Source organism: Dendrobates tinctorius, unplaced genomic scaffold (assembly GCF_039654945.1).
Source record: "Dendrobates tinctorius isolate UK_male_01 unplaced genomic scaffold, ASM3965494v1 ptg000046l, whole genome shotgun sequence".
Classification (NCBI taxonomy): domain Eukaryota; kingdom Metazoa; phylum Chordata; class Amphibia; order Anura; family Dendrobatidae; genus Dendrobates; species Dendrobates tinctorius.
The window spans coordinates 68287675-68303816 of NW_027361714.1; positions in this window are offsets into that span (position 1 = coordinate 68287675).

Consider the following 16142-nt stretch of genomic DNA (forward strand, 5'->3'; position numbering starts at 1 on the left):
CAGGAAAATCACCAGCCAGGAAGAAGGGCGTCGGCAGCCTTATATCCAGTCCTCAATTCCAGCCACCCAGTCATCATCCAGCTGCCCAGGTGTTTGGTAATCAGTCTCACTACCTTCTTTCACTAGAGGAGGGAGTTCATCAGACCTCAATGGTGAAGGGAAAAATGAACTCACAACAGTTATGCACATGGGAAGGAGAAACAGATGCTAACTAAATGGGAAACTGCTGGAGAAATCAGACATGGAAAAAGACTTAGGCATCTTAGTCAATATGAAGCTAAATTGGAGTGCCCAGTGTCAGGCAGCTGCCACCAAAGCAAATAGGGTCATGGGATGCATTAGAAGAGGTCTGGGGACACGAGATGAAAACATAATTCTCCCTCTGTACAAATCACTTGTCAGACCACACTTGGAGTATTGTGTGCAATTTTGGACGCCAGTGCTCACGAAAGACATTACTGAACTTGAAAGGGCTCAAAGGCGGGCTACTAAAATGATAAATGGAGTTGGTTCACTACAATACCCAGAAAGGTTATCAAAATTAGGTCTATTTACTCTAGAAAAGAGAAAACTTAGGGGAGACTTAATATATATGTACAAGTATATCAGAGGGCAATACAGAGATCTCTCCAATGAACTGTTTGTACCAAGGACTGTGACAAGAACAAGGGGGCATTCTCTTCGTTTGGAGGAAAGACAATTTCTGCACCAGCATAGAAGAGGGTTCTTCACGGTAAGAGCAGTGAGGCTCTGGAATTCTCATCCTGAGGAAGTGGTGATGGCCAACTCACTGAATGAATTTAAGAAAGGAATGGATGCTTTTCTTGTGAGTAACAGTATAGAAGGTTACAAATAACAGAATATTATAGGTAGATGGTTGACCCAGCTTAGGGGAAGGAATTTTTTTCCCTATGGAGAAAATTGGTTTCTACTCTGTGGGTTTTTTTGCCTTCCCCAGGATCAACAATGCAGAACAGCTGCACTAAAAATAGGCTGAACTAGATGGACATAAGGTCTTCCGTCAGCATTCAAAACTGTGTTGCTATGTTACTATAGTATTCTATATTCTTTCTAATTGTGTGGCCTCTGTAACCCTATTCACATGTATATATATGCGTGTCGCCATTTTATTGATTCAGTTCCGGCAGCCAGGTGCACATGCGCTTTGTGCCCCTTATGTCTGAGTAATATATTTCGAGAGAACCGGATCAGCCCTCAGAATGAGCCATGATTTTGTTAGAACTTCTCTTACACGAGCAGATTATGCATGATAATCCGTAACAAACCTTACTTTATCATCAGTCTGTCTAGTTGACGATTTATACAATAAATCATGATGTGAGGTATGGTTTGCATGGTTATAGGCGCGTTTCACCATCCAGTGACTATAACCACGTTGATAAAAATCTCTGCTTCAAATCCTCAGCCTGGGTCTCAAAATCTATATTGGTGGAACAAATTCTGTTCTCGGCGTCTCTGTGGGCGGGTATGCTGCTTAGTCACATGACTTGTGGCTGGGCTCCTCCCTCCCTTGACGCGGATGCAGTCTTTAATATGGGTGATCTCAAATGCGCTTGCGCCCGTCATGGTCTACCAGCGACATATATTTTATTAGGTATTGTGCTCACATCCGGGTTGTTTTTCTCCTGCACCCCCGGTGTGAGAGTACCGTGTGGAAATTCCCAGTATATCCTGGATTGACGCGGTGAGAGCGCCCGCCGTGGATGTTGCCTTGGCAACATGCTAATTCATTGAAGCACTTCCGGTTTGCATCCGATTGGTTCCGGTTTCCTTTTTAAACCCCTCACTACACTATTTGGCACGCCCCCTGATGAAGGCTTTGCTGAAATGCGTGTTGGGGTGATGCTTTTGTGCTGATGGGCCCCCACCTTTTTCCCTGGGCTTCCCGGATAATCTGTGAAAGTTCTATTGGTATGTGCATCTTCTTATTTTGTCACTATATGTGAATCTATGACTGTGTGGCGTCGGTGATAATGGGAGTTACTTTAGATATGTAACCATAGTTATATAGGAGTTTTGGCAATAATTTAAATTATTTAATCTCATACCATTCATTCTTGGGTATTGTTCCAGGGGGAATGATTATTAAATTATTTGGCTTTTACCTTCAAATGATCCATTACAATTTCGTGGGGTTGTTCAGTCACTACATTGGCGTCCTGCTGTTTGAGCTGCAAGCACACTCTGGTGTTTGTTACCTGTACCTGTAATTTTGTCTATCAATAAAATGATTTTTCACTTTTGCACATAATATGGACTGTGTGATCATTTGTTTTTCCCTTTGCTCTTTTTCAGTATATTGCAATCAGTCTTTATGTCCAATATTGCAGTATCATTATTTTCCTCTTCTACTAATTATGATACTGATATTTTTGCTGAGTTGTCTTCTTAATTATTTTATAAATCTGAAAATTGTGATATGCTTTAGTATTTGGCCCCCTGTAGTCTAGCACCCTTACATAAAATCCAGAGTAACAAATTGCCTACAGAAGTCAAATAATTAGTAAATTGAATCCACCTGTGTGTAATTTAATCTCAGTATAACTATAACTGCTCTTTGAAGGCTTCGGAGGTTTGTTTAACAACATTAAGGATCAAACCGCATCATGAAATCCAAGGAACACACCAGACAGGACAGGGATAAAGTTGTAGAGAAAAGTAAAATAGGATTAGGTAGTAAAAAAAATAGCTCAAGCTCTGAACATCTCCCAGACCACTGTTCTATCCATCATCCAAAAAAGGAAAGTATATGGCACAACTGCAAAGCTACACCATCCCATCAAGGTAATCACTAATGAGAGAAGCAGTTGAGGCCTATGGTCACTCTGAAGAACCAGCAGACATTCACAGCTCAGGTGAGAAAACCTCTGCACAGGACAACTATTAGTCGTATACTCCACAAATCTGGTCTCTATGGAAGGGTGGCATAAAGATAGACATTTTTTGAAAGGAAGCCATAAGAAGTCCCATTTTTAGTTTGCAAAGAGCCATGTAGGGGACATAGCTAGCATGTGGAAGAAAGTACTCTGGACAGATGAAACCAAAGTAGACGTTCTTGGGCTGAATGCAAAACACTGTGTGGCAGAAAACTAACACTGCACATCACCCTAAAAACACTATCCCCACTGTCTAACATGGTGGTGGCAGCATAATGTTGTGGGGATGCTTTTCTCAGTAATGACTGGAAAGCTGCTCAGAGTTGATGGGAAGGCCGAGCTAAATACAGGTCTATTCTGAAGAAATACCTGTCATATGCTTCAAAAGACTTGAGACTGGAATGCAAGTTCACCTTCCAGCAGGATAACAACCATAAACAAACTGCTAGAGACACAATGGAAGGGTTTAGAGCAAAGGATATTCATGTGTTTGAATGGCTCACTCAAATTCCAGATCTAAATCCCATTGAGAATATGTGGCAAGATTTGAAAATTGCTGTTCATACTGTAGACGCTCTCTATCCGATGTCACTGAGGGGACCTGGTGGCACGTGATTTCGGTAAAAATGCCCCTATGATTCTAATCTTCACTTTATCTATACCAGCACCTTACATATTTTTAACCCTATAGCAGTGTTATTTGATTATTTGCTATGTGCCTTTTGATTCAACTTTGCACTTTATCTAGATTGGCACTTTATTTAACTTTATTTAACTTTATAGCGGTTTATGTAATGCAGCACTTTGCTTTATACCTGCATTTCGTATATCTAATTAATAGTTTTGACACTTTTTTTACATCAATTTTTTTGCACTTAACTTTTTTATTTTTGCACTGTAGCACTTTTATACACATTTAGGCTGAGTTCACACGTGGTGTTTTTTTCGCATTTCCGCGGCGGTTTTAACCGCGCAATTTTGCCGCGAAAAATAAGCATCCCATGCATTCCTATGGGATTCCGCAATGCTGTGCTAATGCTGCGGTTTTTACCACGGCGGAATCGCTTTGCGGTAAAAAACGCAGCATGCTCATTAATTTGCAGAATCGCGGCGATCCCGCACCCATAGGAATGCATTGTTCCGCTTACTTCCCGCATGTGGCTGTGCACACCATGCGAAAAGTAAGCAGAACAATTGCGGATGGTACCCATGGTCCGGAGGAGAGGAGACTGTCCTCCGGGCTGTGGGTACCATATCCCTGTAAAAAATAGAATTTAAAATAAAAAATATTGTTATTCTTACCTTCCGGCGTCCCGCGCAGCATTCCCGCCTCTCTCAACGCTTCCGGTCCCAGTAAGCCTTTGCGAAAATGCCCGCGATGGCGTCCGTTCTCGCGGGATCGCGAAGTCTCGCGGTCATTCGCGATGATGTCGCGCGAATGACCGCAAGACTTCGCGTTCCCGTGAGAACGGACGTCATCGCGGGCATTTTCGCAAAGGATTACTGGGAACGGATGCGCGGGACGTCGGAAGGTAAGAATAACACCATTTTTTATTTTTTTTACATTCTATCTTTTACTACTGATGCCGCATAGGCAGCCTCAGTAGTTAAAAGTTGGTCACACTCGTCAAACACTATGTTTGACGAGTGTGACCAACCTGTCAATCAGTTCTCCAAGCGATGCTACAGATCGCTTGGAAAACGCTAGCATTTTGCAAGCTAATTACGCTTGCAAAATGCTAGTTTTTCCGCGGGAAAATCACGGGAATTTAAAATGCGATTTTCCCGTGGACTGGAATTCCGGAATTCTCGCGGTAATTTCCGCGAGAGTTCCGGTACGTGTGCACTAGGGTGATCGGATCTCATATGGGGGGGAAAAAATGTCAGAATCTTGTTCGTCTGGACCCCACAAAACGATTCCCCTTTCCAGATATTGAGAGAGCCAAAATTTGAGCTCGATCAAACGAAGTTAACCCGTGCCGCTCGTCGCTCAAAGTTTGAAAAAATCCAAATTGAGGTATTTTAAGATTTAGGTATTCTGCATAGTCTGTTAGACTATAAAGAATGTGACAACAACATTGCAGAAATAGCCCTGACCAAATTTTCAAACCATTTGTGGTATTTGAATGCAGAGTTGGTGGGATTATCGTTTTTTGATCCCACCATTACAGACAATGAAAAGTTGTTAATGGCTAATAAATTGCTCAGTAGCACAGATGAACCATCAGAGCACGCTAACCTACATGAGTTGATAATTTTACATAGTTATCTAATCTATTCTAGAGCTTTTGTTAAAGTAGTTTTTGAAACGTCAGAATATAATGCTCGGCATTTGCTTACAACTTGCAGGACATATTGCTTTTGTTCTTCATCTTTTGTCAGAAGGTCGTTAAAGTCGGTTACTTCCTACCTCTTTTAATTTTTCTTTCCTAACTTTTGGATTTACAGCCCTAGCGTGCTCTGATGGTTCATCTGTGCTACTGAGCAATTTATTAGCCATTAACAACTTTTCATTGTCTGTAATGGTGGGATCAAAAAACGATAATCCCACCAACTCTGCATTCAAATACCACAAATGGTTCGAAAATTTGGTCAGGGCTATTTCTGCAATGTTGTTGTCACATTCTTTATAGTCTAACAGACTATGCAAAATACCTAAATCTTAAAATACCTCAATTTGGATTTTTTTCAAACTTTGAGCGACGAGCGGCACGGGTTAACGTCGTTTGATCAAGCTCAAATTTTGGCTATCTCAATATCTGGAAAGGGGAATCGTTTTGTGGGGTCCAGACGGACAAAATTTCGACATCGATTTTTTGCGGTCACCCTAGTGTGCACTTAGCCTTATTGGTGTTTATTTTTATTACTCCTTGCATTTATTTTTTGAGACTTATTTTTTTGAGTGTTTTTTAGGTGTTTTTTTACTTGGGCTTTTTTTGCAATATTGTTTTTCTCTTTCAGGGGCTCAAAACTATGTATTATATATTAAGCACGTGCACCATTATTTCTATTTTTAATTTTATTTTATTCTGCTTTATTCATTTTCTATTTATTATTAATTACGGAATTAAAAAAATAAAAATTAATTTTAATTTATTCTATGTCTACTGGTCTTTTTTGCACTTTTTATTATATGATCCTAATCTGATTTTGTGCTTGACCATTATTTTCTATACAATTTGTTCCACCTCTGATAACTGAGCTAGAGTTAGTTCAGCCTCTAGATGTGCAAAGCTGCTAGAGACATACTTCAAAAGACTTCCATTTAATTGCAACAAAAGATGGTCCTACAAATGGGCAGAGTACAAATGCATGTCACAATTTTTAGATTTAAATATTTTGAAAATTATGTATCATTTCCTTTACACTTCACAAATACTTGCTGCTTTATGTTGGTATATCACATAAAATCGAAATAAAGAACATTTAAACTTGTGTGTGTAACGTAAAAAATTCTAGAAAAGTTCATAAGTTATGACTTTTTTCCAGGCACTGCGGGTTAGGCTGGTTTCACATTAGCGCTTTTTAAGCGCACGCAGGGCCGGGGGTAGCTCCGCCCCCGAGCCGGATCTCTGCCCGGCGTGCCCGCCCCTTGCTTGTAGCGCCGCCTCCTAGCGCACAGCGGCGCCTGCGATCGGCGCACCCTATCTTTAGCATAGGGTGCGCAGATCGTGCGCAGGCCGTGCGCTAGTTGCGCTTTGACCTGCGCTGCGCACTTTTGACGGTGCGCCGTGCGCGCCAAAATCCAAAAAGTTTGATTTTGGCGCGAACGGCGCACCGTCAAAAGTGCGCAGCGCAGGTCAAAGCGCAACTAGCGCACGGCCTGCGCACGATCTGCGCACCCTATGCTAAAGATAGGGTGCGCCGATCGCAGGCGCCGCTGTGCGCTAGGAGGCGGTGCTACAAGCAAGGGGCGGGCACGACGGGTAGAGAGCCGGCTCGGGGGCGGAGCTACCCCCGGCCGTGCGTGCGCTTAAAAAGCGCTAATGTGAAACCAGCCTTACAAGGAGAATAATGTTATATATATGTGACTTTTAAAAGTCTTTTTTTAAATGCTGCTTACTTTTTTATCTCTCTTGAAAAAGCATCTATACTAATAGAAGAGCGAGGTAGGAGGAGTTGGTAGTATTTTAACCCCTTAACATCCGAGGACGCCTCCCCCTGTTTAGTATAGCAGAGGTGATCGGACAGCTTCAGCTTCAACTCTGTCATGGAGATTATTGAAACAAGTAAAAAGTAAAAGAAAGTTTTTAAAAATAATACAAAAAATAAAATATAAAAGTTCAAATCACCCCCTTGTCACCCCACTCAAAATAAAGCAATTAAAAAAAATCAAATATACACATATTTGGCATTGCCGTGTTCAAAATCTATCAATATCTAAAAATAATTAATCCAATAGGTAAATGGCATAGCGAGAAAAAAAAAATGCCAGAATTACGGTGTTTTGGTCACTGCAACATTGAAATAAAATGCAATAACTGGAGATCAAAAGTTGGTATCTGCACCAAAATGGTATCAATAAAAAAGTCAGCTCAGCACACAAAAAATAACCCCTCACACGGTCCCAGATCCTGAAAAATGGAGACTCTCTCGGAAAATGGCAACTTTTTTTTGTTTTTTTGTTTTTTTTTTACAAATTTTGGAACTTTTTTCACCACTTAGATAAAAAATAACTTAGACATGTTTGTTGTCTATGAACTTGTAATGACCTGGAGAATCATAATGACAGGTCAGTTTTTGCATTTAATGAACCTAGTAAAAAAGCCAAACAAAAAAACAAGTGTGGGATTTCACTTTTTTTGCAATTTCACTGCACTTAGAATTTTTTTTCCCATTTTCCTGTTTTCTGTTACCACCAAAATGGTATCAATAAAAATGTCAGCTTAGCACGCAAAAAATGAGCCCTCACACGGTCCCAGATCCCGAAGAATGGAGACGCTCTCGGAAAATGGCATTTTTTTTTTATTTTTTTTTCAAATTTTAGAATGTTTTTGCACCACCTAGATAAAAAATAACCTAGACATGTTTGTTGTCTATGAACTTGTAATGACCTGGAGAATCATAATGACAGGACAGTTTTTGCATTTAATGAACCTAGGAGAAAAGCCAAACAAAAAAACAAGTGTGGGATTTCACTTTTTTTGCAATTTCACTGCACTTAGAATTTTTTTTCCCGTTTTCCTGTTTTCTGTTACCCGACATAGTAAAACCAATAATGTTTTTCAAAAGTACAACTCGTTCTGCAAAAACCAAGCCCACACATGGCCATTTTGATTAAAAAATAAAAAAGTTATGCCTCTGGGAAGAAGGGGAGCAAAAAATGAATATGCAAAACCAAAAATACCCCTGGTCATTAAGGGGTTAATAGCATACACATCCAATTGCAGAAATAAATATTTTGTTGGATGGAAAAATCCTCTGAGCCATACCTAATCCTTAAACGTATTTAACCCTAAATTCATCCATGACACCTTGGGCCAGCTTCTTCAAGACCGATATTGTTCATGGCGGTCTTCATGAGGAGATGTGCTGGAGTCAAAAGCTCCATTAAGGCCTGTTTCACATTTCCGTTATTTTGACGGGAGGCAAATCCACCAGAGCGGTTAAAAATGGATCTGCCTCCGTCATGGGCTAAACGGATGCTACAGGATCAGTGTTGTGTATGGATCCGCTGGAGGGGAAATTTAAAGGAACCACGGCCTGGAAAGGGTAGAGAGAGGATTTTTTTCTTTGCACGGCTGTTCCGGAACGCCACTCAGGGGTTAAAAGCCCTGCTCCAGAGAATCTGCCGGCCATGCACAATAGAAATTAGCGGACCATCGCTCGGAAAAAACATTGCAGATTCCGTTCCATCCGCCCGGGAGATGCTAAAATTTTGATGGATCCGCCCAGAAACGGGTGGGACGGACGACCGATAGTCAAGATCCGCCGCCAATGTAAGTCTATGGGGGAAAAAACGGATCCACCTCCTAGGGTCCCAGTCACTTTTACCTCCTCAACCATTTCCTCCCTGTTTATAAGGATTAGATCCAAGGTAGCAGTTCCCCTTGTTTTCTCCCCTACCTTTTGGAAGATAAAGTTGTCAGCAAGAGAGGATAAGAATTTCCTTGACCTGTTAGTTTTGCCTGAGAGAGATTCCCAACAAATGTCTGGATAGTTGAAATCTCCCATGACAACTATGTCATATTTTTGGGAGAACTTGGCCATTTGATGCATAAAGAGTTCATCCATATCTTCAGCTTGCACAGGCGGTCTGTAGTAAATGCCTACAATGGTGTCCTTTCCATTGTTCTGTCCTTGTATTCTTACCCAAACAGTTTCAACAGAACTCCCAGTCTGTGAAGCTTCAATCTCTGTGCAGATAAATGTGTTTCTAACATACAATGCGACACCCCCTCCTCGTTTATCAAGTCTGTTTCTTGCAAATAAGTTGTATCCTTCTAGCCTTGTATTCCAATCATGTGTATTGTCCCACCAAGTTTCTGTGATTCCAATGACATCATATTTCTTTTCCTGCGTTAGAAGTTCCAATTCTCCTCGTTTGTTGCCCATGCTTTGTGCATTAGTATAGAAACATTTTAGTTTGTGATTGGTTTCTCTTTCTCCAATATTTTTATTATTTAGATTTTTTTGTCTTTGTTCTTTCCTCCCACTTCTAATAGCAGAGTTCTCAATACCATTTGCCAGGTGTATGGCTTTTTCTGACCTTTTGCTTCCCTTCCCGCATCATTCTAGTTTAAAGCTCTCCTTATTAGTGTAGCAAGGCGACTTCCAAATACATGTTTTCCAGTCTTCATAAGGTGCACCCCATCTCTAGCAAGTAGTCCATGATATAGATAATTCACTCCGTGATCCAGAAATCCAAATCCTTGCTGACGGCACCATCGACGTAGCCAGTTGTTCACCTGCAGAATCTTATTCCACCTCCTTGTTCCATGGCCATCCACTGGGAGGATGGAAGAGAAGACCACCTGTGCTCCCAGTTCTTTCACTTTCTTACCTAAGCTTTTAAAGTCACTGCAGATTGTTTCCAGGTCATTTCTTGCTGTGTCATTTGTCCTCACATGTATTAGCAGGAATGGGTAGTCATCAGTAGGTCTGAAGAGCCCTGATATCCTGTCAGACACATCCTTAATTTTTGCACCTGGAAGACAGCACATTTCTCTTGAAGTTATATCGGGTCTGCAGATAGCAGCCTCTGTTGCTCTCACCAGGGAATCCCCCATGATCACCACTCTCCGTTTCTTCTTCACAACATTTTTCTTTCTCCATCCAGGATGACTCTGAGGGCGTACAAGGTTGCTGTTTGTGGGCAAAGTCTTATCCTGATGTATTTCTTCATTGTTCTCCTGTGTAAGAGCCTGGTACTGGTTCCTGAGCAGTATGGGTGATGACTGCCTCCCGATCCTCCTGCTTCTCTGGGTCACATGTTTCCATTCCTCTGTTTCTTCAGGTGCACTTCGAATTTCTTCTCTTTCTGTAACATGAAGAGATAATTCTGCTCTAAGAAGTCTTCACCTTCCTTAATGATTTTCAATGTAGCTAACCTCTCTTCAAGATTTTGCAGCTTTTCCTCCAACAGGGACACAAGCTTGTATTTGAGGCATGTGAAGTTTGGCTTTTCCACTGGTAAGTCTGTGAACATGTAGCAAGAAATGCAGCTCACCAAATGGCTCCGGGTCTCTTCCATATTGTTATTGTTAGAGAGATTTCAAAGCAATGAAAAATGAGCCAAAATTCGAGCGCCGATAGGCGTGCGGTTTACAGATTTCCTCTTTTCAGCTGCAACGGCCAAAATCCAGTGATCGTTGAGCTCGCGGAGACTCTTCACTTATCCCAGAAGGCACTGGGAATATGCAAGTTATCTCCCATTTATTATTATTACTTTAATTTAAGTATTAAAAGACCATGAGACAAAATTTTCTAGAAATAGTCGCTCGATAACTATGGACATTTTTGTTTCAATAATCTTTGCATAAATTAATATTCCAAGCAAAACTTTGTATTAAACTATATCAGAGAAATAGGTTTTCTTCTCCACTTTTTAGCTACTTCTTCCTCTTCTCACTTCCTGACTAACTGATCATTCACTGTGCAATACAGCTTTTTCTTCTTAGAGTCAATTTTGAGCTTAGTGGCAGAGCTCCATTTTTCAAGTATTACACATGTTAATTTATGCGGTAATAACTCTATAACTCTGGAATGCTTCATTGTAACCCAGTAACTCGGGGGCTAGTTTTATCCCGATATCTTGCAAATTATGTTGATGGTAATTTTAGGTTGATAAGTTTTATGGGTTTTTTTTGTAAAATATCTAAAGATTGATGAAAATTTAGAAACGCTTGCAATTTTCAAATTTTGAATGTTTAGAACTTTAAACCAGATAGTCATTTCACACTAAATAGTTATTAAATAACATTTCCAACATGTCTAATTTACATCATCATTATTTTTCAAATGTTATTTTATTTTGTGACTGTTAGAAGGGTTAAAATTTAACAGTAATTTTTCACTTATTTTCAATGAAATTTGCAAATCCTATATTTTACGAACCTATTGAGCTTTGAAATGACTTTGAAAGGCATATATATTGGAAAACTTTCTGAAATGATAACATTTTAAAAACCGTATCCCTCAAATTTTTCTGCTGTTCGGAAATTTGGTAAACCTTCAGGTGCTACACAGTAATTAAGGCGAGGTGAAGTGAATAAATTAAACATTATATTTTTTTCCACTAAAATATTGCTTTAGTTGCACATTTTTCACTTTCATAAGAAGTAATAGGAGAAAATGGACCTGGAACACGGCAATATCCAATATATGGTGAAAAACTGCTGTTTTGGCACATGGCAGAATTCAGATGAGAAAAAACGTTATTTGTCTTTTGGAGCATAAATTTGATAGATAGGGGACATCATTTCACATTTGCTGAGCCCCTGTGGTAGCAAAACAGCAAAAAAATCCTACAAGTGACCCCATTTTAGAAACTGTACTCCTCAAGAAATGTATTAAGTTGTGATGAGAATTTTGCGCCCCTTGGTGCTTCATAGAACTTTATAACAAAGGGCTCTGGAAGGAAAGTGTGTAATTTAATGTGTAGAACACAGATTTGTTTCTAGTAGATTGTGGACGCCATGTCACATTTGCAGAGTATCTGAGGTTCCAGAGCAGCAGAAGCTGCCCACAGATGACTCCATTTTGGATATTATCCCCCTCATAGGCATGTGTTGATTATTTTAAACTAACAAGTGCATTACAGAACTTAATAATATTTGGATGAGAGCTAAAATTACTAAACTAACTAAAAATTACTATTAACCAAAAATTACTTTTTTTCAATTGAAATGTTTTCAGCTCCAAATTTGTAATTTTCACAAGACATAATAGTAGAAATTGTATTGTTATGCATTTTCTCCTGAACATGAGCACATGTCAGGGTTCAGATAGCAAAGAGTACTAATTGAATCTGGACACTATATTGCAGTTGCACAGTCCTTGAGGTGCCAAAAAGGCAAAAACACCCACAAGTGATCCCACTTTGGAAACTAAACCCCACATGGGGTTCATCTAGGTGTGTGTGGTGAGCATTTTTAATACAAAAACTACATCACAAATATTTATAAAATTTGTCCATTAAATTGAAAAAATTAAGGTTTTTCCTCTAAAATGCTACAGTATTTTACCTTAAAAGCATAATTCATACAATGGGTATAAGAGAAAATGGAGACCACAGTTTGCTATGCTATTTGTAACAAATGTGCAATAACCCATACATTAAGTTGTTGTTTATTGCTGTTTGGCTATATGGTGAGTATAATAGCAAAATGTACATTATTTGGTATTGGAAACACAGATTTTGCTAGACTAAAATAAAAACAAAAAAAACAAAACTGAACCCATTTTGGAAACTTCACTGCTCAAGGAGTTTGGAATTTATCTAGTGGTATACTGAGTATTTTGAAACCACACATGATTTACAAAGTTTTTCACATTTGTCCTTGGAAATACCGAATAACGTTTTAACCCCTTTACGTCATATGATCTTGATGCTGGCTCCGGAGCTGACCACGCATATTTCCCCATACATTTCAGTAAATTGAATTAGCTGTCATACGCTTTTTACAGCCACTAGTGTATCGCAGCGCCACCCGCGGCTGTTAACCAGTTAAATCGTGCTGTCAATCTCTGACAGCAGGAAGCCAACCCTTAGTAACCACTGACAGGGCCAATTTTTTAAAATCTGACATGTCACTTTATGTGGTAATAACTCTAGAATGCTTCAACATATCCCATTGATTTTGAGAATTTTTTTGTGACACATCATACTTTCTGATAATTCATAAACTTAGGTTGATAAGTTTTGTGTTTATTTGCAAAAGTATCAGAAATTTGACAATAATATTAAAAAATTGCAATTTTCAAAATTTGAAAGATTATCCATTTAATTCAGATAGTCATACCACAAAAACATTAATAAAAAACATTTCCCTCATTTCTACTTTACATCAGCATCATTTGTAAAATGTTGTTTTATTTTGTTAGCATTTTAGAAGATTCAAAAATGTAACTGCAATTTTTCATTTTTTCAAAGAAATTTACAAAACTTATTGTGAGGGAGATCTCCCCTCCACTCCTGAAATGTGCCCCCACCCTTGCATTCCCCCAGACCATAAAAAGCAATGCAATGTGTTCCTTAATAAACTCCAGGAAGAAGGTCTTTGAAGCTTGGTCCCCACCAATTAGCACCAGTATGTGAGCCCTCTGCAGCTACAGGCAAATTGGATTCTTTTGTCTGACCCAAGCACATGGAGACAGTGTAGCACTATATGTCACAGCAGGGCTCTGAGGTATTGAATCTGGAAAATGAGCTATAATAACAGAATGCAATATCTCTGAGACTAATCGAGCTCATAATCTGAATCGACATTCTTTCCCCTACATGTCCGTGCCCAGCAGCCACCTGTAGCACTCTGAGTTATTGAGTTATAAAGCATAGCTACCAAGAATTACATACGGTAGGCATATTTAGTCTCTATGCGCACATAAAATCCAGCCCAGTGGCGCCGCCGCCAACCCATTCAGAGCTTCGGGTGGAAAGTTATGGGCCGTCCATGGTTCTAGACAGAAAATAACGTTCTCAGATATGGGAGGAGAGAGGCTGCACAAGCCCAGGGGTGGGATCACAGTGTGGGAGGGAGCAGCCTAGGAGATATAAGGCAGCCCCTCATTTTGGACTTAGTTTTCTACTGGCAGGAGCGTCTGTTACCTGACGTTGCTAAGGAAGGCCTGTAACTAAGATTTGGACCTGTGATCCATCAGCGCCTCCCTGTGGCCACATGCTACATAACACAGTAATTACAACCTATCTATACCCTAACCTTTACTGCACTCTTGACTGCATACTTGTATGTTGTTCTGTAAATATATGCCTGTATATTTCTAGTGCGCCTTTTCGGCGATTAAATATAAAATTAATCTTGGGCTGCTCTTTAATCTCGATTCACGAATCCCCACATCCGCACGCTCCATTGGATATTATACGCTACCCGGGTTGGTTTCTGATCTTATATAAACCTGCTGTCGGACGGGGCTTATTTCGAAAGAGGAACTGGTGGCAGAATACTGTACCATGTTAGTGAGGAACTCTGGCAGTGACGGCCGGGAGGTTTATATATCTATATATATCTCCAGCCTGGCCTGGTGACGTATATCCCCCACACTGGGAGTGCTTCAATAACTTGTACCTATAAGGGAAGCCTTTCCGGCGACTATTTGCCTCAGTGCTGTTCCCTGACTGACCTGGGGCAAATGGTGGCACCAGAGGGCTGATCCATGCTGGGTCCTTCTCTCCCCTTCCCCAAAGTGAGCGAAGTCAACACCCCCTTCCCCTGTGCAATCTGTCACACTTATTTTTTTGGGAACTATTCAGTTTTGTGGTGACTGTGGTGATTTTTCCTATATATTACAAACTCCCAAAAGTTATACCATTTTACAAACCGCACCCCTTAACGTATTCAAAATTGCTTTGCGGTAGTTCATTAACCCTTCATGTGCTTTTCAGAAATGAATGCAAAGTGGCATATCAGGAATGAGAAAGTTTGTTTTTACCACCTAAATGCCCCTGTAGCCGGCATAATTTAAGGATGTTATTTGGCATTGAACTGCCATGGTAAACATCAGGACTACACAATCAAGATCTCAGAGTGCTGATGGAGTTAAACAGGGAGCCTTCACACTCTGTTAACCATCTAGATGCCATAGTCACTATTGACAGAAACATTTAACAGGTTAAAAGACCAACACTTATCGAAGCTGATGCAGCAAGTTGTCAGCTATAGTGTACAACTGACAGCTACAGGATTGTCATCTCTTGGGGGGTGCTAGTCTCAAATGCCAGGTCAGAAAAAAGACTTATTGGTGGTCACTAAGGCGTTAATACACGCCAGCCGGAAGCGCGCCACAAATCCCTCCTACTGGAGCCCCTGTCACTTGACCAGGGGGCGCTGATGGGTTGTCATGATAGCTGTGCGTCTGCGGAAAACCCCCATACATGTCAATATGATACACCTGTGAATGCCGGCTTGTGGCTAACATTTATAGGAGATCATCATTTTCTGCTATGTATAGCACAGGTATAATTGGACAATCTCAAATTCACGTCTCCTAAGTGGACTATTAAATGAAGTAAAATCAAAAAAAAAATATATGACAAAAATAAAAAAAAAACAGATTAAGGCTGGTTTCACATTAGCGCTTTTTAAGCGCACGCATGGCCGGGGGTAGCTCCGCCCCCGAGCCGGCTCTCTGCCCGGCGTGCCCGCCCCTTGCTTGTAGCGCCGCCTCCTAGCGCACAGCGGCGCCTGCGATCGGCGCACCCTATCTTTAGCATAGGGTGCGCAGATCGTGCGCAGGCCGTGCGCTAGTTGCGCTTTGACCTGCGCTGCGCACTTTTGACGGTGCGCCGTGCGTGCCAAAATCAAACTTTTTGGATTTTGGCGCGCACGGCGCACCATCAAAAGTGCGCAGCGCAGGTCAAAGCGCAACTAGCGCACGGCCTGCGCACGATCTGCGCACCCTATGCTAAAGATAGGGTGCGCCGATCGCAGGCGCCACTGTGCGCTAGGAGGCGGCGCTACAAGCAAGGGGCGGGCACGCCGGGCAGAGAGTCGGCTCGGGGGCGGAGCTACCCCCGGCCGTGCATGCGCTTAAAAAGCGCTAATGTGAAACCAGCCTAAAATCAAC